Source organism: Pongo pygmaeus, chromosome 4 (assembly GCF_028885625.2).
Source record: "Pongo pygmaeus isolate AG05252 chromosome 4, NHGRI_mPonPyg2-v2.0_pri, whole genome shotgun sequence".
Classification (NCBI taxonomy): domain Eukaryota; kingdom Metazoa; phylum Chordata; class Mammalia; order Primates; family Hominidae; genus Pongo; species Pongo pygmaeus.
In genome coordinates, this window is record NC_072377.2 from 15181044 (window position 1) to 15208943 (window position 27900).

The 27900-nt window shown below is 42.0% G+C and overlaps 1 protein-coding gene and 1 pseudogene across 2 annotated transcripts in view; both read right to left on the bottom strand.

The window, feature by feature from the left end:
- ANKH (ANKH inorganic pyrophosphate transport regulator) overlaps positions 1–27900 on the bottom strand; it is a 161499-nt gene that overhangs the window by 85412 nt on the left and 48187 nt on the right. The gene's annotated exons all lie outside the window — the stretch shown is intronic.
- LOC134739576 (histone-binding protein RBBP4-like) lies at positions 1965–10746 on the bottom strand (annotated as a pseudogene).

Genomic DNA, 27900 nt, shown 5'->3' on the forward strand with positions numbered 1-27900 from the left:
TTGCTTACTGTTGGATCACAGTCTTAAGATAAATGTCCCCAGGTTTACTAACTGCTCTAACTTGGAAATGTGCTGTGGTGAAAAGCTGACTCCCAAAGGCAGATCATTTCTTCCAGTACTGTTCAATTATTTTCCCACAGAGGTGACAAACTTCAGAAGCAGATGAGAGAGCTTGCTGCAAGTCATATAAGAAGCTTGCTCCTGAACAGATGGGGCCTTGAGATTGGTAAACCAACATGTGGAACTGACTAGTTGTTTTGTTTCCTGGAATGACGTTAGGGTTGCACTGAGCGCTGCATTGCCCTTCGAAGAAATATATATGGCATTTGCCTCCGCGCAAGGTGAGGCAATGAAAACGGAATTCCGTTGGTGCTTTGGAAGGCATGGTCTTGTGTTTTCCTTTGCTGTACTGTGTGTGTTCTGAGATAATGGAAGTAGGAGGAGGTGGTACGCAGAAACAATGTGTGCCTGGCACTACTTGTCTGAGTGACAGAAAAATGCCTGGATGCACGTCTGGTCCAACGTGCATCCGCCCACAGCATCTCACTCACCACACATCACTGCAGGCAGCTGCTCTTTTCAGAAGCTGATCCTTCACTTGTGTGCACAGAAACATTTTCCATTTTCTTGGTGGCATGCTAATGGCAAAGCAAAATCTAGTTGCTGACTTGGAGCCATTACCATCAGCCATGAAAAGGTAGTCAGCAAAAAGAGAGTGGAAAAAATTTATCTTCAACAATGGTGGAAAAATCCAATTGTGACCTACTAAACAATGGTGTTTATTACTTGAACAGTGAACATTTTCTGCATTTGGAAAAGAAATAGATGCAGCTTTTATTCTGAACTAGAGAGATCCCTATAATAACACGTTGTGGTTCTTAAACTCATCTTAAGTTAAAATAATCCCCAAATCATGTGCAATTGATTGATAGGATGTAAAAAAACAAGAAGAAAAAATTCTGGACTCCTTCAGCAAACCTTCACCCTTTTCAAATGAGAACTATATAAAGGATGCTGCAAAAGCAGATTAAAAGCTGGGTGCGGTGGCTCACGCCTGTAATCCCAGCACTTTGGGAGGCGGAGGCAGGTGGATCATTTGAGGCCAGAAGTTTGAGACCAGCCTGGCCAACATGGCAAAACCCCATTTTTAGTCTCTACTAAAAATACAAAACAATTAGTTGGCGTGGTGGCACATGTCTGTAATCCCAGCTACTCAGGAGGCTGAGGCACAAGGATCAGTTGAACCTGGGAGGTGGAAGTTGCAGTGAGCCAAGAATACACCACTGCACTCCATCCTGGGTGACAGAGTGAGACTGTGTCTCAAAAAAAAAAAAAAAAAAAGCAGATTATAGCCCAACATATATAAAAGCGAATATCCTAAGGTAAGCCCTGAGACCGTGAGGCTGGTTAATTATTCCTTTTGCAATGTGACACCTTATTAGTGTCCTGTTTGGAGCCTTTGACAGTTAAAATTATTTTGAACATATTTTCCTTCCCAATTGTCGGAGTAGATCTTAGCTGAAAAAATTCTTTTTGACGTGATATTTTTACAAAGAAATTTGTATCTGTGCCTTTTGGGTACAGGCATATTCAGACCTTGTTTTATTGAGCTTCACTTTCTTGTGCATTGCAAATGTGGTGTTTTTTTTTTAAATGCAGAAAAGCAATTTATTCCATTTTAAGCACTTACACAGTTAGTCATGGAGAGTAATAGGCCTGCTGGTGAAACAGGTCACCCAAAATGGTGATGGCATCAAACTAGTGGTCAAGGACTAACTCCTAAAAAAAAGCAACTCTTATTAAGGATTAATTTAATTTTTAAAACAAATACAATTTATTGATTCACTCTTCTCAACTTGACAATCTACCTGTGGTATAACAGTCAGGTAAAAACATACACCTTTACAACTTGGTGGTCCCAAGTTTAAAAAAAAAAAAAAAAAAACACCAACCAAAAAAACACCATTTCACAGACAGGAAATAAACAACATGAAAACAGCTCAAGGAGTACACTAACGAGCAAAAATATACAAATATATGGGGAAAGAGGAACGTGTTGTTTTGACTTAACTGAAAAAACCAAGAGGAAACTGGTCTACGTATGAAAATGTGCATTCTGGAAAGTCAGGTGTTGAGATTTTCGAGTAGGAATCTATATGACTTGAATCTCCCCTATTTCCTGAATAAAAGTGACATCTTTCAGTATTTATACTTCATGGCTCAGACACCTACCTCATTTGGCTCTATTCCTTACTCACTCTAGCCTTTACTTAAATGAGTCTGAAAAACTTGGGGATATAGCATAAGAAGAAAAATAATCACACATAATATTCCCCTTTCTGTAGCTACTTTAGACCTGGGTTACTAGAAAATTCCTGAAGAAAATTTCAACGTAAGTCTGTAGCTTTGTTGAATCAAGCCCCCCCATTAATATTTAGAAAACACCCACTGTTTGGGCTAATAGCATTATCGGTGGTACCTATTATATAGAGGGATAGCTGAATAAAGTCTGTCTCAAAACCAGTGTTAAATCACTCTCAGGGTTGAGAAGAAAAAAGGAGAGTCTAAAATCACAAGAAGTAAAGACATATCTAGGACCCTTGTCCTTCTGGATCCATGCTTCCTTCAGGGTCTTCATCATTATAAATATTCTCTGCCATTTGCCACACTTGCATGATATTGTCTTCCGATACAGAACAAATCACCCAAGGTTCATTGGGATTCCAGGAGAAATCAGGTATCTTGGCAGTGTGACCACCATGAATAAACAACTCTGGTGGCCAGTCTTTTGCATCTTCTGGGGATTGTTCCTCTCCATTTTTACTTAAATATCAGACATTCAGTCTGCAATCAGTACCACTAGAAGCTAAAATAGTCTCATTGTGAGGTGACCACTGAACCTGGAATATTTCATCCTTAGGTGACTCAAAGGAATGCAACTTAAGTTTCAGATTTCTCAGATCCCACAAGGCAACAGTCTTGTCAGCTGATCCTGTGGCAAGAATGAACTCACTATAAGGACTGAAAGAAAGGCAGTTCACTTCAGCAGTGTGAGTGTCAACTGAGTGGCTTGGTTTGGAAGTATTGTTTGAACGAGTATCCCAAATCATAAGTTTCTGATCAGCCACTGACCCAAACAGACACTCACGGAGTAGATGCCAGGGAACATCTTCTACTACTGCTGTATGCCCTGTAAAGATGGTCTTCACACCTACCACTTTTCCCTCCTTTGGAACGACACTGATGTCCCACAGGCGGATGGTGTGGTCATCTGAAGCACTAAGTAAGTGCCCACTGAGATTTAGGTTCCAAGAAAGCCCATAGCCTTCCTTCTGATGTCCACGGAGACGCAAGTTCGGGTTGCACTCTCCAAAAGGATCTGGTTAGAAGGATGTTTTGTATAGTCAAAGACAAGAACATCACTGGAAGGAGTCTTTGTTGCGATGATACAAGGGTTCTGGGGCATATAACGGGGCCCTGTTTACTTTTCCTTCATGGTTGATCTTGATTTCTATTTCAATTTTTCCACTAACTGAACCAAAACCTCCAAATTCTCCTTTCTCACTGTCGTAATGTGATGCATCAAACTGAGCATCATCATTAGGGAGCTGCACGCTGGCTATAACAAGATGGTTTTGTTCATCCGATGTGTGTGTCCCCAGGACAAGTCGATGAATGCTGAAATCTTTCCCTTCTGGTCTGGTTACATCTGGAAGCCACTGGGCAGTTAGGCTGGGCCACTCCAGAGCATAGGTCATCACCAAATCATAAAGAAAAGGGGTGTTCTTTTTCCATATTTTGTATTCCTCGTTGATCACTCATTCTCCCACCGTGTCGTCGAAGGCTGCTTCCTTGTCGGCCATGGAGGGCAGGCGAGCCGGGGGAATCCTGGGCTCGAGCGTTGCGGAAGCGGCAGGGAGGCTGCAGGCACTCGCTCTGCGCACGCGCCTCTGTTTTTTTTTTGTTTTTTTTTTTTTTTTTTTTTAACAAATTGAAGGTTTGTGGCAACCCTGTGTCAAGCAAGTCTATTGGCACCATTTTTCCAAAAGCACATGCTCACTCTCTGTCTCTTTATGTCACATTTTGGTAACTCTCGCAATATTTCAAACTTTTTCACTATTATTATATCTGGTATGGTGATGTGTGATAGGTGATCTTTAATGTGACTATTTTAATTGTTTTGGGACACCACAAACTGCACCCATATTAGATGGCAAACTTAATAAATGTGTGTGTCCTGACTGCTCTACCCGCTGGCGTTTCCCTTCTCCCTTGCCTCCAGGCCTCCCTGTTACCTGAAACAAAACAATACTGAAATTGGGCCAGTTAATAACCCTACAATGGCCTCTAACTGTTCAAGTGAAAGGAACAGTCACACCTCTCTCATGGTAAATCAACAGCATTGCTTAGTGAGGAAGGCTCGCTACAAGCTGAGTTAGGCCGAGAAAGCTAGGCTGCCTCTATCACTTAGCCAAGTTGTGCACGTAGAGGGAAAGTTCTTAAAGGAAATTTAAAAATGTTACTTCAGTGGATACGAGAATAATAAGAAAGTGCAACAGCCTTATTGCTGATACGGAGAAAGTTTGAGTGGTCTGGAAAGAAGATCAAACCACCCACAACATTCCCTTAAGCGAAAGCCTAATCCAGAGCAAGGCTCTCACTCTTGAATTCCATGAATGCTGGGAGAGGTAAGGAAGTTGCAGAAGAAAAGCTGGAAGCTAACAGAGGTTGGTTCACGGGGTTTGAGGAAAGAATCTGTCTCCAAAATATAAAAGTACAAGGTAAAGCAGCAAGTGCTTATGTAGAAGCTGCAGCAACTTATCCAGAAGATCTAGCTAAGATCACTAATGAAGGTGGCTACATTGTACAACAGATTTTCAAGGTAGACAAAACAGCCTTTTATTGGAAGAAGGTGCCATCTAGGACTTTCACAGCTAGAAAAGAGAGGTCAATGTCTGGCTTCAAAGTTGCAAAGGACAGGCTGATTCTCCTGTTAGGGGCTAATGCAGCTGGCGACCTTAAGCTGACGCCAATGCTCACTTACCATTCAGAAAGTCCTCAGGCCCTTAAGAATTATGCTGAGTCTACTCTGCCTGTGTTACAACAAAGCCTGGATGATAGCACATCTGTGTACAGCATGGCTTACTGAAAATATTTTAAGCCCACTGCTGAGACCTACTGCTCAGAAAAAAGATTTCTTTCAAATATTACTGCTCATTGACAATGCACCTGGTCACCCAAGAGCTCTGATGGAGAGGTACAAGGAGATTTATGTTGCTTTCATGACTGCCAACACAACATCCATTCTGCAGTCCATGGATCAAGGAGTAATTTCTACTTTCAAGTCTTATTATTTAAGAAATACATTTCATAAGGTTATAGCTGCCATAGACAGTGATTCCGCTGATGGATCTGGGCAAAAGATAGTGAAAACCTTCTGGAAAGAAGTCACCATTCTAGATGCCATTAAGAACATTCCTGCTTCATGGGAGGAGGTAAAACTATCCACATTAACAGGCATTTGGAAGAAGTTGATTTCAACCCTCATGGATGACTTTGAGGGGTTCAAGACTTTAGTGGGGAAGGTAACTGCAGATGTGGTAGAAACAGCAAGAGAACTAGAGTTAGAAGTGGAGCCTGAAGACGGGACTGAATTGCTGTAATCTCATGATCAAACTTCAATAGATGAGGAGCTGCTTCTTATGGATGAGCAAAGAAAGTGTTTGAGATGAAATCTATACCTGGTGAAGATGCTGTGAACATTGTTGAACTGACAACAAATGACTTAGAATATTACATAAGCTTAGTGGATAAAGCAAAAGCAGAGTTTGAGAGGATTGATTTCAATTTTGAAAGAAGTTCCTACTGTGAGTAAAATGCTATCAAACAGCATCTCATGCTACAGAAAAATCTTTCATGAAAGGAAGAGTCAACTGATGTGGCAAACTTCATTCCTGTCTTATTTTAAGAAATTGCTACAACCTGCCCAACCTTCAGGAACCACCGCCCTGATCAGTCAGCAGCCATCAATACAGAAGTAAGATCCTGTACCCGCAAAATGATTACAACTCTTTGAAAGCTCAATGATCGTTAGCATTTTTTAGCAATGGAGTATCTTTTAATTAAGGTATATACACTGTTTTTTAAGTCATAATATATTGCACACTTAATTGACTATAGTATAGAGCAAATATAACTTTGTTTTTCTTTTTCTTTTTTTTTTTTTTTTTTGAGACAGGGTCTTGCTCCTTTGCCCAGGTTGGAGTACAGTGATGTGAACATGGCTCACTGCAGCCTTGACCTCCTGGGCTCAAGCAATCCTCCCACCTCAGCCTCGGGTAGCTGGGACCACAGACATGCTACCACCACACCTGGCTAGTTATTTTATTTTTTGTAAGGATGAGGTCTTGGCATGATGTCCAGGCTGATCTCAAACTCCTGGGCTCAAGCAATCCTCCTGCCTTAGCCTCCCAAAGTGGTAGGCTTATAGGTGTGAGCCACCACACCCAGCCCAAACATAACTTTTATATGCATTGGAAAACCAAAAAATGTGTGTCACTTGCTTTCATGTGGAATTTGCTTCATTGTGGTGGTCTGGAACCGAAGCCACAATAGCTCCAAGGGATGCCTATATAATCTGATGTACATATCTTGGAAGATTTAACAGAATTATTGGATTAAAAGGTTTCTTACCTGATTGTTTTAGTTGTCTCTTATCTTTATATAGAACCCTATTAGATGCCTTCTTGATCTTTAAGTCCTTAAATTCCCTATGACCTCCCTAAAAACAAATCCCATTGCTTCCAATCCTTTCCCAGTGCCTACCCTGATGATTACCAACACTCATTCTAAAACAGTCTAAGTTTGGAAATGGACAAGCTAATGCTATGTTACTGAAAGTATACTCTAAGGAACACTATTTCTTCCACATGTTAATAGGTGCTGTGTATAAAAAACTCTTTATATTGAAATGACTCTAGAAAACAAAATTAAACTCTCTTTTTTTTAGCTATAGAATTTCTCAAAGACTTTGTCAATGTATGCTAAAAATCTCCAAAGGGACAGTGGCGTTACAGAACTTAACAAATGTTTTTGCCTACAGAACCTTGCTTTTGAGGTTCATGTTACAAAGTCCTCCATGGGACATTTTGAGAAATGCTGCCATGACATCACTTCTACTGTGACATGAAGCGGGGTGTGGGTAAGTGGATCCAACAGGAAAACAAGAAAACAGAACGTCTGTGTCAGTCCTTGAAAGCTCAGCTCTTGACTTTCACCTGTCTTCTATTCTACATATTCCCTAAGACATTAGTGTGTCATGAAAACAATTTAGAATATTACAACCAACAATTTTTATAAACAGAATAGAAAAACGCCATCATGCATGCAGTGGGGATGCGTCTGTTGTAGGAGTCTGTGTGCACTAACATGTCTGTAGACTGGGCTGCAGGACAAGATGCATTTCCTACTGTGCACTGCTGGCAGCCATTTCCTCCGGAGATCTCTCATCTACTCCTACAGTTTCAATTCCTTTCTTCCTGTCGACAGTGCCAACACCGGGTCAATGTTCCTACCTGAGACTTCTCTCCTTGGCCTGAAATAGGCAAAGTCAACTGCCCACCAGCTAGCGCTCATTGGGTGGCTGGCAGGTGCCTCAATCTCAGTGTGTTCAGAAATGAATTCATCATTTAGTCCCTGACACTCCACAAGGCTGCTCCTTCAATGTTCCATTTCTTAATGGCTCTTCTCACCGAGACTTGGCATTATCTCTGATGCTTCTCTCTCCCCTATTCCTCCATTTTCAATCAATCACCTTGTCCAGTTGATTCTGTCTCCTATATATCAATTATATCCATCTATCACTTCCCAGACCCACCGCCTAGTGCAGACCGGTATTACTTCTCGTGGAGTTTGCTGAATCCCTGTTACTACTTGATCTCTCTTGACCTTATCGTTGCCCGAGTCCATTTTGCTTCACAGCTGGAGGGATCCTCTGAAGATGCGGCTCTGACCCTGTCTCTCCTCCACAGCTTCCCATCATCCCTTGGCCAAATACCAGTCTCCTTAGTTTTTCTTTTGAGGCCCTCCATGATCTGGTCCCTCACCTCCTCTTCTTCTCCATTCTAGATTCCGGACACAGGGCGTCTCCTTGAGAGCTACAGATTCTTCCCTCCTCCTCAGCCGTCCCATTCTCCCTCCCGCCTGCCTCCCCCTGGCTGCTCCTACGCATCCCTCGTCTCAATGTCAGCTCCTCTGAAGCCTTTCTCTGATCCCTGGGCTGGATTAGCTCCCCACCCCCATTCCTTCTCCCATAGCATGTAAGCTGCCCATCATGATCCAATCATGGCTTACTGAATGACTTGGCACAGAGTAGGTGCTCAATAAAGACTTATTGAATGGGAGCATGACTCTCACCCATCTTCAAGCAGGGATGTTAAATTAACCAACTTGTTGGCTCTGGAACCAACTTGCAGAGTGATGTCTGATAAATACTGTAATCCTCTAGCTTGGCATCTTCCATACCGTGAATTGCTATCCACAGTGGGTCATGAAATCAGTTTGATAGGTCACATCCAGCATGTAAGTATATTTTAGTTGTTTAAATATTGGTGTGTGTATACCGGGCTGCAATGAAAGAACTATTACTGTGTCAGGTGGTGGAAAAGTTTGAAAGCCCCTCCTGCAAATCTGTTTCCTTAGATATGGGCTGAAGGCCATGGACTTCTCTAAAGGTCTTTAGTTTCTATCTCTTTTTTATTTTATTTTTATTTGTTTATTTATTTTTTGAGAAAAAGTGTTGCTCTGTTGCCAGGGCTGGAGTGCAGTGGCACGATCTCAGCTCACTACAACCTCCACCTCCTGGGTTCAAGCAATTCTTGTGCCTCAGCCTCCTGAGTAGCTGGGACTACAGGCACGCACCACCACGCCCAACTAATTTTTGTGTTTTTAGTAGACATGGGGTTTCGCCATCTTGGCCAGGCTGGTCTCAAACTCCTGATCTCAAGTGATCCACCTGCCTCAGCCTCCTAAAGTACTGGGATTACAGGCATAAGCCACCATGCCCGGCTGCTATCGCTTTTTTAATTTTTATTTTCCTCTTTTGCCTTACATTTTTATATTTTACACTTCTTCTTCTTCTATACTCCCTTGATCTTAGCAAAATCAAGGTCTCAGTTCATTCCATGATCTTGGTGATATGCAGATCTAGACCCTCTCCAGCCAAGTGCTCTTTCCTGAGCTCCTCACATGACGTCTCTCATTCTACATATCTAAAACCAACAACAGCAACCATAACTATCATGTGTTATTGGCAAGAAATGTGGGAAGAGCTTTATCATTTGGTCCTGTGATCACCTTACATAGCAGATTCCATTAGTTCTCTCCCGCCAACTTTGTTTTTTTAGACAGAGTTTCACTCTTGTTGCCCAGGCTGGAGTGCAATGGTGCGGTATCTGCTCACTGCAACCTCCACCTCCCGGGTTCAAGTGATTCTCCTGCCTCAGCCTTCCAAGTAGCTGGGATTACAGGTGCGTGCCACCATGCCTGGCTAATTTTTGTATTGTTAGTAGAGACGGGGTTTCACCATGTTGGCCAGGCTGGTCTCGAACTTCTGACCTCAGGTGATCCACCTGCTTCAGCCTCCCAAAGTGCTGGGATTATAGATGTGAGCCACCGTGCCCAGCTAGTTCCCCTTTTCTACAGAGATGAAGGAACGTAGGCAGAAAGAATTTCATTACTCACCCCAGGTCACACAGCGAGTGCCCATCTGAAACCTGGTCTGCAATGTATGTCCCCAGCTCTGCGCCTCCAGCATCAGAGCAGCCCTCCCACCACACCATAATGGGTCGCTTATGTCCCTCAGTTGACAACTGAAAGTTCCAGGTATGCAGGCATCCTCTTTCCTTTGTGCTCCCTGCACCCAGAACAATTCTAGGCCCCAAATAAGTAGTGTTGAATGGCAGAATGAATTAATGTGTCAAAGTCTATGACTGACTGGCAGGTAATAGCCTGGGAGAGTCTGTGTCTACTTTATGCTTACTTGTTTCTTCTGTAAAAATAATGTGATTGTCAGTGATGGACCGAAAACTGTTGTTGGAGTCTCACAGGGGTTGAAAATAGAATAAAATGTTGTGAAACCCCTGCTGACTTCTCTAATTAAGGTATACTCTTGCTAGGTTTACACCTAGTGTTGAGGAAATGGATACTTTCTATGTGTTTTGAACAGAGAAATAAAGACCCTATCAGCGCTCACTGGCATTTCAAACGGGATGAGACTGGATGGGGAATCCCCAGGCAAAGGATTTGGTTCTTTCTCCGGCACAACTGGCTTTGGGATATTAAAGTAATCACTGGGACGCCTTGTGTGAGTCTGATGGCCTCTAAGGTCCTCCAACGACGTGATTCTCAATGTATTTGTATGGCAGCTTGAGGTAGCTGGAGATGACCAAGGTTTGACTCTACCTTTTCTTGCTGTGATGGTTAATACTGAATGTCAACTTAATTGGATTGAAGGATACAAAGTACTGATTTTTGGTGTGTCTGTGAGGGTGTTGCCGAAAGAGATGAACATTTGACTCAGTGGCCTGGGGAAGGCAGACCCACCCTTACACTGGTGGGCACAATCTAATCAGCTGCCAGTGAATATAAAGCAGGCAGAAAAATATGAAAAGGAGAGACTGGCCAACCTCCCAGCCTACATCTTTCTCCTGTGCTGGATGCTTCCTGCCCTCGAACATCAGACTCCAAGTTCTTCAGGTTTGGGACTCGGACTGGCTCTCCTTGCTCCTCAGCTTGCAGATGGCCTATTATGTGACTTTGTGATCGTGTGAGTTAATACTTAATAAACTCCCCTATATATATATGTGTGTGTGTGTGTGTGTATGTGTGTGTGTATATACATATATGTATATACATATATATGTGTGTGTATATATGTACACACATATATATATCTTATAGGATATATACACACACACATATACACACACACACACATATATACACATACACACACACATATATATATATCTCCTATCAGTTCTGTCCCTCTAAGAGAACCCTGACTAATACACTTGCTTTAGGTGTTTATTCTAAGGTATCTTTTTTATATGAAACTTGCCTTATTTTTCTTAGTTACCTTGTTGTTGTCCAGAGACCCAGTCCATACATTTCTTTCCCTGTTAGACAGTAGCTCACACTGATTACCTGACACAATATTATTAAAGCTGGATGCTTAACAGCCCTGCAGATGGTTCCAACCCACTGCAGAGACATTCACCTTCCCTTGCCACTCGAGGGTATGACCACTCTCACACTGGAGAGCACGCACTGCTGCTGCCTCAATAAAGCCAGACTCCTGGCCTCACCAGGTGTCACTCAAAAGGCCATTTCGAGTGTGCTTCGAAGTCTGTGCTTCTAACTACTCTGCTTAGCACTGAAGGAGGTGTTTTGAGGTGATACATATAACATTAACAGGGAACTTCTGACTTGTTCACAATTGAGATGGGAAGACAAGATAACTGTATAAAGCTTGTGCACATAAGGAGACATGGAGCAATATACAACTCAGGTGCAACTGTGCAAGAATAATTTTCAATTCTTCCACCCTTCTGCCACTTCAACATATTTGTTCTGGAAAACACTAAAGGTACAGACTGCCTAATTCAGTAGCTGTTGAATAAAGCAAAAACATTAGTCAGTTAAAGAGAATTATCTCCTGTGCAGCACCTCTTGCCCCTCACGAACTGCACCACCCCCAACGCCCCAAAAAACTCGAAACATCTCAACATAAAACACATTTGGGTGGGTAAAAAAAAATACCCAATCCATAGAAGCCTACTGCTTAGTCAGGGCTAAAACAACAGACTTCAATGCTTTAAATGGAATGTTGACCACAATTTCAATAATTGCCACTTAATAATTATTCTGGAGTCCAACAGAACCCTCCCTGCAAGGCAGTCTCTGATGAGTGTTTGCTATTTTATCCCCATTCACACTACAAACCCTTTTTCTAGGTGGTCAGGGGAGTGGCTGTGGCTGTGGCAGGAGGTCACGCTCCTCCTGCTTGAAGGGCAGGGGTGACTGTGGACCGTCAGGAGAAGAGCAGGCGAGTTCCTGTGTGTGTTGTTCTTAGAGGCCCTTCTAATGGGAACCGGCTGCAGCGGCTCTTCTATTACGTGTGATCAGTCCTTAGGCGTCATCAGTTTTAACTGTCCTCTTGTGACCTCTTGTAAATATAAAAAGGAGATGCTGGGAAAGACACAATGAATCCCTGAACTGATGCCTATGCAGTCACAAAGGAGAAACACGGCATGCAGCGTCTGCCCTGGAGAATTTCCGCTTCAGAAAGCCCATTTCATTTTAGGTATAAAATGAATTATCCACATTCTGAACAATAGTGGTTGTCAAAAATTCAGAAAATATAGTTCTAATTTTTAAACTCATTTTTAAAGTTTTAATCTCACATGATCAAATGTTTCTTGTGTCTCTTTCTTCCTGAGCAAGCATTAAACCAACTGCCACAAAGAGTCCTAGCTAATCAGTTACAGTTACAGATTGTCCTGTGTGGTCTACCATGATATTTCTTTTCTTTTTTTTTTTTTTTTTTTTGAGGTAGGGCCTTGCTCTGTCTCCCAGGCTGGAGTGCAGTGGCATGATCTCAGCTCATTGAAACCTCCGCCTCCTGGGCTCAAGTGATCCTCCCACCTCCGCCTCCCAAGTAGCTGGGACTATAGGCACACGCCACCATGCCTGGCTAATTTTTGCATTTTTGGTAGAGAGGGGGTTTCACCATGTTGGCCAGGCTGGTCTTGAACTCCTGAGCTCAGATGATCCGCCCGCCTTGGCCTCCCAAAGTGCTGGGATTATAGGCATGAGCCACGGCACCCAGCCTGCCATGATATACCTTACAGTGTTGTGAAGTCAGCACAGTGAGTTTGTGAGGGCTTAAGAATTCTGATACTTCCTAAGCATTTTCTCCCTAGGTACTGATCCTTAACCTGAACTGCCGTGAGAACGGTAAACCTATTAAAATACAATGTTTGTATGCATCATTTTACAAGCACCTGCACTACTGACACCTGTCTTAGATTATAAATCTCTGAGAGGCAGACACTGTGTTCCCCTGTAGTAAGTCTATATGTCAGCAAAGTGGCAAATGTAAGGGGAGTGATTTGAGGAGATGTGTAAATATCACAGGGCTACAATCCCAACCTGATGTCATTGGGTTCAAGTCAAGGAGGTCTGAGTTACAGAGTTCTAGAACTGGATAACCTTAAACGTGATCTTTTATTTTGCCCTTTGCAGCAGATGTTCCTTGGTCAGGGGTCGGGGGGGTTACTTGAATCCATTCATTTAAGATTAATTTCAGAAAAAAAGGTAAATTAGACATGTATATAACTTTTAGTCTTTCTTTCTTCATTAGCTCCTTTAAAAAAATGGAGTTAATAATTTTAGGCACCAAAATGATATTGCTGGTCATTTACGAAATTGTTTTCCAAAGAGTAACTTTTTCCATGCTCTGAAATCAGTGCTACCTTGCACTTCCAATAAAGTTTTATAAATTTTTTTTAAAAACTGTTTTTTTTAATAAACTTATATATGCCCATTGTGTTAAACACAGAAAAGTATACACAGGAAGGAATAATCAGGCGTATTCATACCACTCAGCCATAACTATCTACTGTGAATAGTTGAGCATATTTTCTTCCGCATTTTTTTCTACATGTACATTTTTTTTTACACTATTGAGTGTAGAGTTTGTAAATCTTATAGTGATCTTTGACCAAAAGCCATCAAGTCTAAGACTTTATAAATAGAAGATAAAGCTGTACCTTCCAAAAGAAAACACCCAATGATTTGGGGATGTCTTTTTGGCTTCTGGGTAATTAAAAAAATTTCCTACTCATTCTCATCACTTACATTCTGAAGTTATCTTTTCAAACAATAAAGTTTAAAATGAGAGGCCGGGTGCAGTGGCTCACACCTGTAATCCCAGCACTTTGGGAGGCCGAGGCGGGTTGATCACTTGAGCCCAGGAGTTCAAGACCAGCCTGGCCAACATACCGAAACCCTGTCTCTACTAAAAATGCAAAAATTAGCTGGGCGTGCTCGTGTGTGCCGTAATCCCAACTACTTGAAAGTCTCAGGAGGGAGGATGACTTGAGCCCAGGAAGTTGCTGCAGTGAGCCGTGATCGTGCCACCGCACTCCAACCCGGGAGACATAGTGAGACTCTGTCTCAATCAGTCAATCAATAAGCGTCATAACAGAAAGCTCTGAGTTTTTTCCACCACAGCTTTCTATTTCTCCTTGACATAAACCGTTCATGGGATGAAATGATGCCTTTCTGTAGGTACGAAATGTAGAAGCAAATATGTCCTGAAAATGTTCAATTCTCACCTTTCTGCATTTCCCAGACCTTTCAGGCTAAGGCCATGGACCACTTGAATGAGAAGCCGCCAAAGAAAACTCTGGACCCACAGGAAGTGGGGTGATGACTCAATAGGAGGGACCCTTCCTCTGAATCAGCCCCATCTCGGTGTGACCCTAGAGCGCGCACTGGGCTCTCAAAGCCACAACAGAATTAAGATCTGAAACCCAGATTTTGCTCACAAAGGAGCCTACACAGGAAGTTAGTTTCTGGGTGCCAGCTGAATTCAAGCCACAGACACGGACTCTGTTTGCATTCCCTGGTGGCACTGGGGCCTGTTTTTCTGACTCTGGCTTCCTGGGTCTCGGCACCACAGACAGCTTCTGTGTTTCTCTACAGGAGGGAAGAAGCAATCCGCAATTCTGAGCTTCATGAGGGAGGAGAATAACTACTATGAAAGCATAAAAACAATTGAATTTTTTTTTTTGAGACAGAGTTTCACTCTTGTCACCCAGGCTGGAGTGCAGTGGCACAATCTTGGCTCACTGCAACCTCCTCCTCTTGGGCTCAAGAGATTCTCCTGCCTCAGCCTCCCAAATAGCTGGGATTACAGGCACCCGCCACCAGGCTGGCTAATTTTTCTGTATTTTTAGTAGAGACGCGGTTTCACCATGTTGGGTAGGATGGTCTCAAACTCCTAACCTCAGGTGATCCGCCTGCCTCGGCCTCCCAAAGTGCTGGGATTACAGGAGCAATCCACCACAACTGGCCAAAAATTGATTGACTTTTAAAGTAGAATAACAATGAGCATGTTTGTACGTGCCTGCACTGATAAGTCAGTTCACAATTAACTTTCATTGATTTGGAGTTTAAAGAATCCAAGTGACATGACTAATTACAGTAACCATGAATTCAGTGCCTGGCCATTTATCCTAGCAATTTCAAGTCTCAGGAATCTCTTGCAGCACTAAGTAAACCAGAGAGACAACTATATGTTTAACTTCTACCTTCTGTCCCCTGAGAAGCCACTATTCATCTTGCTTCCCTTAGGATGAACTTGTTGTTTCTATGTTTAAAAGTCTGCAAAAGAAATTTAAAAAACAAACAAAAAAAGCAGACTCAGTATGAGATCAAACCTTACGAATCACTGTCAAGGTCATTTTTTACCTCTTCTATACCTAGACTACTGGGTGGGATAGTGCATTCATAAAATTCCAGATTCAATGCTCTCATTTCCATCGTGACAAAATGCCACTTTATGAAGAATTATGATTTCTCCAGGGTGCTGTGGGGTGAAGAAGGGAGGGGGGAATAAATGGACCATAAAAAGCAAAAGATAAATCATGTTCCTGCAAGTGCAGATCATGATCCCTCCAGTAGACCGCACAGCCTCCTCACTAAGTTAACCTCATTGCCCCAAGCAGCATAGTGCATTCTGAACACGTTACTTTGGCTGGTAACAAAACAGTCACTCGGCTTTCAAGAGTCTCGGCTCTGCCAGTGAAACAAGCTCAGCCACTTCATATTCCTTTATATTCCTTATTCATACACGATAAAAAGTGCTGACCAATAACTACAGCACAGGACAGGGAAGGGGGAAAAGAAGAGAAACCTGTGCGGTCTTAATAGGCACCAGGACTGTTCTCTGACCTCTCCACTGGCCACTCAGACACACACTTTCCACACGAAGCCTCCATGTGCAATTGTACGACGTCAGTGGGAGACAGGATTGCTGATTTCAGCTAATAAAAATCCCAGTATACTGTAGGTCCTTTTGAATTGTCTGGTGGGTGTGTACTATTGGAACTAACCGCTTAAGAGCATTCTGATTATGGTACACCCTGTCCCCAAGTACAAACAACCTTGTGTGATATGACAATAACAAAAAGAATATTGAAACTTTGATGTTCAATCCACTTGATTTTTAGTTTCCTAACATTTTAACATATTTCGATTTTAGATGAAACCTCAAAACATCTTTCCTTGTAGTCTCTAGGGTCTAACTCAAAGAGGAACTTTACCGCTTTCTCTTAAGTTTCTGTTTTCTACTAAAAAAATTCCTGAACAGTTAATCCTTTTCCAAGCAAAACGATGAAATTAGCCATGGGGGCGAGGCCCCGGGGCTAGGATGTCTCATTTACCTGTTCATAAAGATTCCATGCTTGATATTATCCACCTTAATTCAGTTCTTCTACTCTTATGCCTTCAAGGTCTGAAGACCACAGGACAAATAAATAACACCACTGTGGCTCATTAGAAGCACCTTTTAAAAGTCTGAATGTAGAAAATAATCTATCGTCCTACTTCAATTCATGGTACTATCATAGTCCATTCTTCCCTCTCTATTTATTTTCCTTTATAAAATTCTTGCTGAGCTACTTTCAATCACTGGATCCTGAAGGTAGTTGTTTCTGTATTTATCTTTAAAAAAAAAAGAATAAAAGAAAGGATCCTAATAAGTTTGAAAAACTACCAAGGGAAAACAGATTTCCCTTTAAGGGTTAATGCTTTCTCAAATTAAAACCAAAACCCCAAATTTATTATTATTTTTTTTTTACCAAAATATAAGTAAATTGAGTAGTCAAGTTTGGAGCAAATGTGTCTGATGGGGACCATGCTCCCAAAACCCCCTTTCCTCTGCCACCTGTTAACGCACTGGCTGCCTCCTTCACTGAGTGTTCCCCCTGACTGTGATGAAACAGTGTCTCGTGACGCTTCCTGATCTAGAAACAGGTTTTGCATGGGCATTACAGAACACTCCACCCCGTAACTACGTGTTTTCCAGTTTTAATACATGTAACAAACAGTTCTAGGGTTTGGGGGTGACAAAGACTCTCTTCCTTGAGCAAACCTTAATGGGGCCCCTCTGAGCCCTCTTCCTTGCCCTTGAGCCCTGTCTTCAGCCTGCTTATTCATAGCAATAATCCTGCTAAGTCAGTTTAGCCAGAATCCCCACACCCCTGATATCTGATCACCCTTGATAACTGATCAAGTTCCTTACCTTCCACCCTTGATGTCTATGCCCCTGGTCTGCCTTCAGCAAGAACCCTGTTAATAAAGTCTTCCTTACAGTTTTAGTAAGTGTCCGAATAATTTTTTCTTTAACACAGGAACCGATTGAAAGATAAAGTACAATCTTTGTACTCAAGTAATTGACTGTCTATCTAGAAACAGACATGCAATAAACCAACATAAATACAAGGCAGCCTCAAATGAGTGCTACCTATAGTAATAAAATAAGCAGAGTGCTACATTTTCTTTGTATTCAATGTAATCATCCTAGTCATATTAACATATGGTTGAAGCACTTTGGGAGGTTAAGGTGGGAGGATCACTTGAAGCCAGACATTTGAGACCAGCCTGGGCAACATAGTGAAACCCTATCTCTACAAAAAATTAAAAAATAAACTGGGGATGGTGGCACATACCTGTAGTCCTAGCTACTCAGGAGGCTAAAGCAGGAGGATCACTTGGGTCCAAGAGTTCAAGGTTACAGTGAGCTATGATCAGGCCACTGAACCTCAGCCTGGGCGACAGATAGAAATGGCTATTTAAAAAAAAAAAAAGCATGGTTGAATGGGTCTTTATTAGCAGAACCTATTTCTCAATGCAGTAAAGGTTTTGGAATGATACAGGATGGTGTTAAAGACAGGCCCATAGATACTCACAGGGTATCAGCAAAACTACTTGCAGATTAGTAATATGAATTGTCATCTGAATGCCACAGAGAAATGTTCCAATGGCTCTTAAAGAGTTATTTTGGCCAAAATATAAATACAGAAGAGTCACGGAGAAAAACAAATTAAAATGTGCAACAGTGTCCTCAGCTTTGCAGTGTGAAGGTGATCCTGGAAACCCCCAATGTAAAGATGATCTGTACTAACGTGTGCCACAGTGACCTTCAATGCCTGGATCCTTACTGTAGCCCCTGCCCATGGCATCTATCAGAGGCTGAGCTTCACTGGGACCTGGCACCTAATCTGTGTCTGCCACAGCCATCAATCCAGCTCTACCTCTCAGCTCTCCATTGCTTCTTGCCATTGCTCCAGCACCATCTTCTTAAAACATGGACAAGACCAAGCCACCTCCATCTTCAGAACCCATTAAGGACTCTTACCCCTACAACATGAGGCTAACCTCCTGCCGCAGATGATCTGTGCCATATTCTTCCAGCTTCCTCTCCCACCAATGTTCCCGCATCCCATGTTCTGGCTTTCCCTGACAACTTGCCAGCCCCCAAGCATCACACCTGCCACTTCCCCTCTCCCGGGCTCAGACAGATTCCTCAGGCCAGACACTCCTCCCTCCTAATTTCCACCTTATCCCAGCTCTTCTTATTCTTCAAGGTCAAGTTCAGATGCTAACATCCTTGAGACAGCGTTCTATCTCACACCAGAATCAATGATCCCTTTCCCAATGTTTTCATAGACAATTGTTATTCTCTGCATGACATTTTGGCATTTATTTCATTCCCACATAGCTTTATCGTTAGTTATTTATCTTTGTCTCCTCCACATAAACAACGTGAGGGCAGGAGACTGGTGTGTGTCATCAATGTATCAGTTCAGCTTCTAGCGAATAGCAGGTATTTAAAAATGTAAATAGGCTGGGGGCGGTGACACACGCCTGTAATCCCAGCACTTTGGGAAGCTGAGGCAGGAGGACTGTTTGAGCCCAGGAGCTTGAGACCAGCCTGGGCAACATACCAAGACCTTGTCTCTACAGAAAAAATGTTTTTTAATTAGCGATGCGTGGTGGTGCACATCTGTGGTCCCAGCTACTCAGGAGGCTGAGGTGGTAGGATGGCTTGAGCCTGGGAGGTTGAGGTTGCAGCGAGCCATGATTGTGCCACTGCACTCCAGCCTGGGCAATGCAGTGAGACCTTGTCTCAAAAAATTAAAATTAAAATGTAACTAAATGGACCTGGAGTGGATAAATTAAGTCAGATGCTTTTTATTTTATTTTTGCAATTCAATAGTCTGTTTCCAGCACTAAGGTGTGTCTTATGGCATTCCTTGACTCAGACTCAAGGACATACCTTGGATCAATCCATCTCAGAATCTATCTGAAAAGGGCACACTTTCAACCTATAGCACCTCTTGGAGTCAATCCGGTTTTCTCTCCCTTCCTCCTCTCTCTAAATAAAAGTTTACTTCCTTCAAATTTCACAAGTTTGGGAGCAGGGGTCCTAGTTTCAGAAAGCCAGTATTTTACTAAACAAGGCCCTTTTACTCTATCCATACTTCAAAACAGAGTTGGAATGTTTAACAGAGCGTTTGCCCTTCCAGTCTGAGGAGTCTTGAGTCTTGAAGTTGGTTCTTACCCACCAGCATTGTATCTCTGTCCTTTTGAACATGTCACCTGTCCCTCTCTGAAAATTCTGTAATTCTATAAACTGTGTAGAATATTCTAGGTCTGTGGCTTTCTAGAAAAGTGAACATTTTGTTTCACTTTCAATATCCTCCACCTAATGAAACCTACTGGGCTGTAGCAGAACCTCTGGGCTGATGTCTTCAAGAGACCACAGGCAAGTCTCCTGATTTTTCTGCATATGAGGATTTAAAAATTAATGTCCACTGTGTGGTAATGAGAGAGATTTCCCCCAAAAAACCCAACAATTAACAGGTGTCTGGGCTGCAGCTCATCTGTCTGTATGCACGTGAGTGTGTATGGATATATACTTGTGTCTGAATAACAAGAACACTGCCACTGCCTTGAAATTGTTCATTCATAGTCATTCTTGTCACCTGCAATTTTTGCTATTTTACCACTTACTTTCTCCCATCAATCATTCTAAAAATATGGATGATGTGGAGGTCCACCAGAGTTTCCAGGGAACCCCATGGTTTCTACACTTCCCCAGTGCTGTGCTAGTTATTTGCTTCTTGTGCCTAAGTCAGTTCTCATGGATGACAAAGTACTCATTCGCCCCTACTAAGGAGTATTCTTTATGCAATAATAACCACTCCCAGGGCATTCCAGACAAATAGAAAAAGGAATGCCAATGTATACATACAAAGACAGGGGCCATGAGCCACACAGACACAATGACCACAAGTGTCCAGGAGCACAGAGCCATTGGCCAATGCAGAGACTTAATACTGCCAAACACAAGTCAAACACGATCGGGAATTTTGCATGACAGAGCCTAGTGACTCTTAAGGCACAGATCAAGGGCGCTGGCTAGTAAGCCAGACCAGGCCAAGGTGGGCAGGTTATTGTTGGGAATGACCAATTCTGAATTCCAGCCCCTATTTTTCTGTTTTCTCATCCTTGTTTACTAGATTGTCCAATCCTGGTTTCCAGCTAAAGACATTTTTTGGCATATCAGTTTGACTAAGCATTGGGGATAAGCTGAAGAATAAGTATTCCTGACCCACAAAACATCCCAGTTGCCATTCTAATGGGGAGAGGACATTATGCTAAATTCCTTTCTTTTCCAAACCCAAAAACATTTTTCTTTAATTTGTTGATCTAAAGAGGTTGAAGGGCAGAGGACAGAGGTCATTGTCTTAGGACAGGACACCTGAGCATCACCTTCAGTGAGTGACCTCTGCAGGACTCAGTATCCTCACATGCAAAATCAAAGAAGATTGGTTTAGAAGCTTTAAGAAAAGAGAGAGAAGCCACTTTGAATGGGTCTAATTGTAATTTCTTCTAAACTTCAAATTGTTGTGTGGATGATTTTTTTTTCCTCACAATCTTTTTATTTGAACGAACTGATGTAGCATCAGAGAGTGACTTGGGGTGTCAGAGAGGAACAGGACCCAGCATGAGAGGAAGGGGATGATTCATTCGAACTTGTCAAACTCAGAAGGGAAAATAAATCATGATCATCTTATAAAAGCGACGTAAAAGCCTCGGAGATGACTCCTGTTTCTGGCTCTATTCTCTCACAAAAGGTTTTATTCGGGCATCAATATTTTCAGGAGGCCCAAGGGTTTCTGTCGACTTTCTTGGAATGTTCATGTCAAGTACATCTGACTGTTCTTCAGTAGAGTCTCTGTAACAGGTTGGTCTGGCACCAAGAAAAGCTTCTCAAAAATTCACCCAACCAAGAGGCAGGACAGTCAACACTGCAAGCCACGAGCTTTGGCCGGGATGAACACGATGGCAAACAAACTTCTCCCACGAGGAAAAGAAAAACACTCATTTGGGATGTGACCAAAGGAAGGACCAGGGACTGGAGCTCGAGCTTTTACTTCGTTGCACAGATCTCAGCCTTTTTAGATGGATTGTCATGAGTTGCTGTTGGATACAATTTTTAAATTAAAAAATAACATAATCTGCTTTGATGATCCCATACCATGGTGTTTTCTAAGTTCAAATATTTCACTGAATAAAGTGCTTCAATTCTTTTAGACATGAGTTCCCATTTTTCTGTTGTTTTTGCCAAATAGACAGAAGGAAAGGATGTATCGTGTGAGAGTCTAGGATTGGGCACCACAGGGTAGAAATGATGAATCAAAGCTTACTGATTCTGTTTGGCTTTCTGTGGTGCATTTTGGCAGCCCTGTGTGGATGTGTCAGAGGCTGTCTGACCACGCATGAGGCTCATTGATGGTGATAGGTTTCTATGTGTGACGCTAAAACACCAGGAAAGAAAAGGATAGAAACTGCTAAACATGAGTGGAAATGAGTGAAATGGAAGGATGAAAAGAAGAAAGGCAAAAAGGGGGTGAAAGAAAAAACAAAAATCCTGGTGAATTTAAGAAGGAATATAGGCATTTCTGAACTACCATGAGATGGATGGAGGATAGAGTACAATTGTCATGTTAAATGAATCTTCTCCCAGTCATATACTCTGTGCTCCCCAGAGACCAGCTTTCTCCTTACTCCTCAATCCTTCTGCTGTATACAGAACCAGTCAAGAAGACAGACTTGACCTGATAAAGAGTGACACCTGCCATCACTTCTGATGTTTAGGTTCACAAGTGTGAAGAAGTAAAAGGCTGTGAATTTCCCCAGGGTATTCTGTCTAGAGAATGTTCCCTCTGACGTGGCTACATAACCTACAGAGAGAGGTGTATCAACCCCCTCTTTCACTGTAAAGAATAAAGGGTTCACTATAAGAGGGGGTTAACAATTTTAATGTAAAAGCTAATGCAAAAAAGAAAAGCAAGATTTAAAGTAACCAACGGCCCTGGTCAACACAGCAAAACCCCATCTCTACTAAAAATACAAAAATTATTCAGGTATGATGGTGTGGGCCTGTAGTCCCAGCTACTTGGGAGGCTGAAGCATGAGAACTGCTTGAACCGGGGAGATGGAGATTGCAGTGAGCTGAGATTGCACCACTGCACTCCAGCCTGGGTGACAGTGCAAGACTTTGTCTAAAAAAAAAAAAAAAAAAAAAAAGGATAAAGGAAGGAAAAAAAAAAACCAATGGCTAGGAGTATTTGTCACTTATCTCATTAGTCTACCCATACTGGTTATAATTCACCACGCATCCTGATGAAACCTTTTGCTCTTTTCTCTCACCTACCTTATTCCATGTGGAAGCCCAGGATTTGTTCCTACTCCATATTTAAGTTTTAAACTCTCCAGCAGGATCAGTAGGAGGAGAAAGTCCTACCCTCCCTTCTCCTCCTCTCCCTCTTGGTGCTATTCCATCTTCTTTTTTTTTTTTTTTTTTTTTTTTTTTAAATAAGGCAGAAGCAGCTGGGCACAGTGGCTCATGCCTGTAATCCCAACACGTCGGGAGGCTGAGGGAGGTGTGGATCACCTGAGGTCAGGAGTTCGAGACCAGCCTGGCCAACATGGTGAACCCCCATCTCTACTAAAAATACAAAAAATTATCCAGGCATGGTGGCGGGCACCTGTAGTCTCAGCTACTCGGGAGTCTAAGGCAGGAGAATCGCTTGAACCCCAGGAGGTGGAGGTTGCAGTGAGCCGAGATCGCACCATTGCACTCCAGCCTGGGCGACAAGAGCGAAACTCCATCTCAAAAAAAAAAAAAAAAAAAAGAGGCAGAAGCAGAAAAAAGAATTAGACCCCTGTGTGCACACTGGGCTTCCACATCACCCCTAGTCTCAAGGTTGCCACTTTCAATGGAAACAGCAATTCTGTCCTTGATTCTTTTACAAAGAAATAAAAAGCCTCACTGAAACCTCATCGTTCTTGGTCGCCGACTCTCTGAAATGTGAACGCAATGGGCACTTAGTAGAGGATACCTTCAGCAAATGCCTTAACCTAGAACTTATACTGAATTGCTGCTGAAGAGCTACTTTTGAAAGAAGCTAATTTTCTTAAGTAATACAATACTGTATCCTAAAAACAATTAAACAGAAATCTACTGAGGTTTTGACACAGAGACCGAAAGTGGCTTCACCATAAAGCACCAAAGGCTCAACTCTGAATACAGAGTTAATGACCAGGTTGCCAGCATGAGCTACCCCTCGTCTGACATGAATGGCACTGTGGTCCAGTGTCCAGAAAGAGCTGATGTCTTCCTGGAAAGTAACTCTCTGGGGAGTTTCCATAATTGTCTTCAGAAAAAAATGAAACACTGAAACTACCTTTTATTCTGCTGTCTCAACCTATTTCTTTTGCACAACTCATAAAATAACTAAGCATTCAGGAAAAGACATATGGGCAGGAAATAGGCCGATATACAAGTCCAGGCACCGACATCTATGTGGGACTATATTGCTGTAATGCAGTCATGAAAATCTGCGGCGAGGGCCTGGGCTTTCTTAACTCAATAAACCCTCTAGGTAGGGGCCAACATTTCTACAAGGAGGTCCTCTCTGCAGTAAAAGTGGTTTGATAATGTTACAATGTAATTCTGTATCACCTTTATTTCAGTCTGCCACAGAGAGAGCTACTTTTGGTGCAAGCTCCCACTGACTTCTTAAAAGTGGATTAAAATACGTAAAGCCTCGGCTGGGCACGGTGACTCACGCCTGTAATCCCGGCACTTTGGGAGGCCAAGGACGGCAGATCTCTTGAGCCCAGGAATTCAAGACCAGCCTGGGCAACAGGGCAAAACCCCGTCTCTACCAAAAATTCAAAAATTAGCCAGGCATGGTAGTGTGCATAGTCCCAACTACTTGGGAGGCGGAGGTGGGAGGATCCCTAGAACCTGGAAGGTTGAGGCTATAGTGAGATGAGATGGCACCACCGCACCACAGTCTGAATGACAGAGTGAAACCTCGTCTCAAAAAAAAAAAAAAAAAAAAAACACACACACACACACACACACACACACACACACACACACACATTAAGCCTAATCTCTAACAACCTTTGCAACTCATTATATAATGCCAATAGGCGATACATGCCCATATATTTTGGACCAAACACTGTGGTGTAAATTAAGATCTCACTCCTGTAGAAATAATTCAGACTAGAGAAACCAGTATTTTATAAGAAAGTATTTTATAAAATTTTAGGCCAGATTTTTTACTTTGGTTGTAAGCATAATAAAATGTCCACATAATATAACAGTAATAAACAATGAATTTTCTAAGTAAATATAAACTTCAGTTCTAATCATAGAGTTTACTTTAGCCTGCCTAATATAGTATTTTTTAGTTTCATGAACAAGATGAAATAAGAATTTACTCTGCACTATTTTACAATAAAATTGTCCTAAAGTGCTAATACAGGGGCTTTCTATGCAACTTATTATTTTGCCATAGAAAAAAAAGTTACTCTGACACTTGTTAAAATGGTAAGGAAGACTTTATTTGGGACTATTGCAATAGGGGAAAGAGATGGAGCTCAACTCTGAACATAAGAACAAGGGAGAATGAAGCCAACAAGCAGAGTGAGGGGATTGGTGGATGGAAAATCACTAAGAGGAGACACCACAAGTAGGGAGATTCTTACAAAACTCACTTAACAGGATTCTTGCTGAGGTCAGGCCAACGGCCCAACATCAAGGGTGAGGAAATGAGGAATTTGATCAGATATTAAGGGTGATCAGATACCAAGGGTAGGAGGATTCCCACTAAACTGACTTGGAAGAATTCTTGCTAAAGGCAGACGAGGAGGGAGAGACACAGAAGGTTAAGAAGAAGGCTCAGGGGAGCCTAACTAAAGTTTGGTAAAGGAGAGAATTTTTGTCAGTTTCTACCATAAGAAAAATTTAAGTTTTTACAGCCGGATGCAGTGGCTTATGCCTGTAATCCCAGCACTCTGGGAGGCCAAGGCAGGCGGATCTCTTAAACTCAGGAATTCGAGACCAGCCTGGGCCACATGATAAAACCCTGTCTCTACTAGAAATACAAAAAAATTAGCTGGGGGTGGTGGTGACACTGTAATCCCAGCACCTCACAGGGGCTCAGGTGGGAGGACTGCTTGAGCTTGGGAGATGGAGGCTGCAGTGAGCCCTGATCATGCCACTGTACTCCAGCCTGGGTGACAGAATGAGACCCTGTCTCAAAAAAAAAAAAAAAAAAAAAATTTCAGTTATTAAACTTCAAAACATGCCAAGACCTTATTAAAGCCCGACATCATATAAATGATAGATGTATGAGTTTGTAGATACATTCCAAGTTAATTCTGAGAACATGCCTCTATTACCAATCCCTTGAGGGTAATAATCTAGCAAAACTTCCTTCTCCAATCAACAGTAATAAACCCAAAGGTCATAGCTTCTTCAAAATGAGGGCCATCTGGTTGACAACACCGTCTAAACTGGCCAGGAAGACATAGTATGTTATCATCTCACTTAGAATTACAGTAACAGCTCTTTTACTCTGAAAATGGAATGACATAAAATAGTCCGTATTCCAGATTGGAGGGAGGAAAATCCGATCAGACAAAGACTCTGTGACATGTTCCGGTTATGAATTAACACTGACCGTTTTTGGTAATTATGGTTTATACTTGCTGTAAGGGCTTTGAAGCATTTGAAATGGCATTAATGTGCCATCTTTCCACTGCCCATACTAAACCAAAACATAAACATTCACTAAGCAAACTTCCACATTTTCAGGGGGAAACGCTTGATACAGTAAAAACAGTCTTTGGCTGAAAAGTAGTCTGTTAACTAAAGAAAGCACTGTGACTATAACTGGAGTCTTTAATTTCTGCCGCATCCCATCCATGTGGCTATGGCAACAGTAGAACCAGATAAATGAGTGAAAAAAGGAATCCTTTACATTAAGGCCCTCTGATGTGGATTTTTAATTTCCTTTAGGAAATGACTAACATTAGATCAGTGTTTGGGTTTTTCCTTTTTTTTCCCATAAAAATAAAGTTAAACTCTGCTATGGAACAGCATTTGATCTGTGCAAATAAACATCAGAAGGTTATATTTTCCAGACAGTTCTGTCAACATTTTCCTTTTCAAGATCTGACATTTAGTTTTCTGCAAAGGAACAGACATTTCACATGATCCCTTTCTTTCTCCTATCTGAAGCTGCAGTTAAGCCATTAATGGACCTTGCTGTCCAATACAGCAACCTGGATAACATGCAGCTAGGAGCATTTGAAAAGTGGCTAGTCTGAACTGTGATGTGCTGTATGTGTAAATACACACTGGATTTCCATGACTTAGTACAGAAAAAGAGGGAATATCTCAATAATAATTTTATTTTGATGACATACAGGAATAATAGTATTTGGATATATTTAGTTAAATATAGCACTAAAAATTTCAACTATTTATTTTTAATTTTTAAATAAGGCTACTAGAAAATTTTAAGTTATATACGTGGCTCACATTACTTCTGTTGGACAGCTGCATGAGACACTTCTTTGGAGGAGGCTGTTTTTCCTAGCCATCTGAACAGAATGAATATTTCACACTTCAGAAATAGCACTACCAGCAGAATCACATAATGACCCTACATTGGGCCCATCTGCTCAAATAAGGATTCAATTCTGTTATGTAATCTTTTTATTGTAGATAAAAAGGTAGTGGCCTTCATTTTTCATGACGTACAGCACACATTCAGAAGCAATGCTAACCACAATAGTAAAAACTCTGCCAATAAACAACAGAAATTTCACGACCACAGATATTCAAATCTCAGAAATACATGAAAACCACATTTGCCCTTTTCTTGTGCTCTAAGAAGCTGCCATTAAACATTACTAATACTGTAATTGGCCAGGTGCGGTGGCTCATGCCTGTAATCCCAGCACTTTGGGAGGCCGAGACGGGTGGACCACGAGGTCAGGAGATCAAGACCACGGTGAAACCCTGTCTCTACTAAAAATACAAAAAATTAGCTGGGCGCAGTGGCGCGCGCCTGTAGTCCCAGCTACTTGGGAGGCTGAGGCAGGAGAATGGCGTGAACCTGGAAGGCAGAGCTTGCAGTGAGCCAAGATCACGCCACTGCACTCCAGCCTGGGCAACAGAGCCAGACTCCGTCTCAAAAAAAAAAAAAAAAAACTGTAATTAATTTAAGGTTATCTGGACTTGGTAATATAAAATACACTATTATGTAATTTTATAACACTAAATAAAACCAAACATTCAACTACACTTCTGACATTTACTATATTTGTTGCAATGGGCAAAGTGTGAACTTCAGTGTTTACTCAGCTCCATGAGTAGTCAGAAAGCCTAAT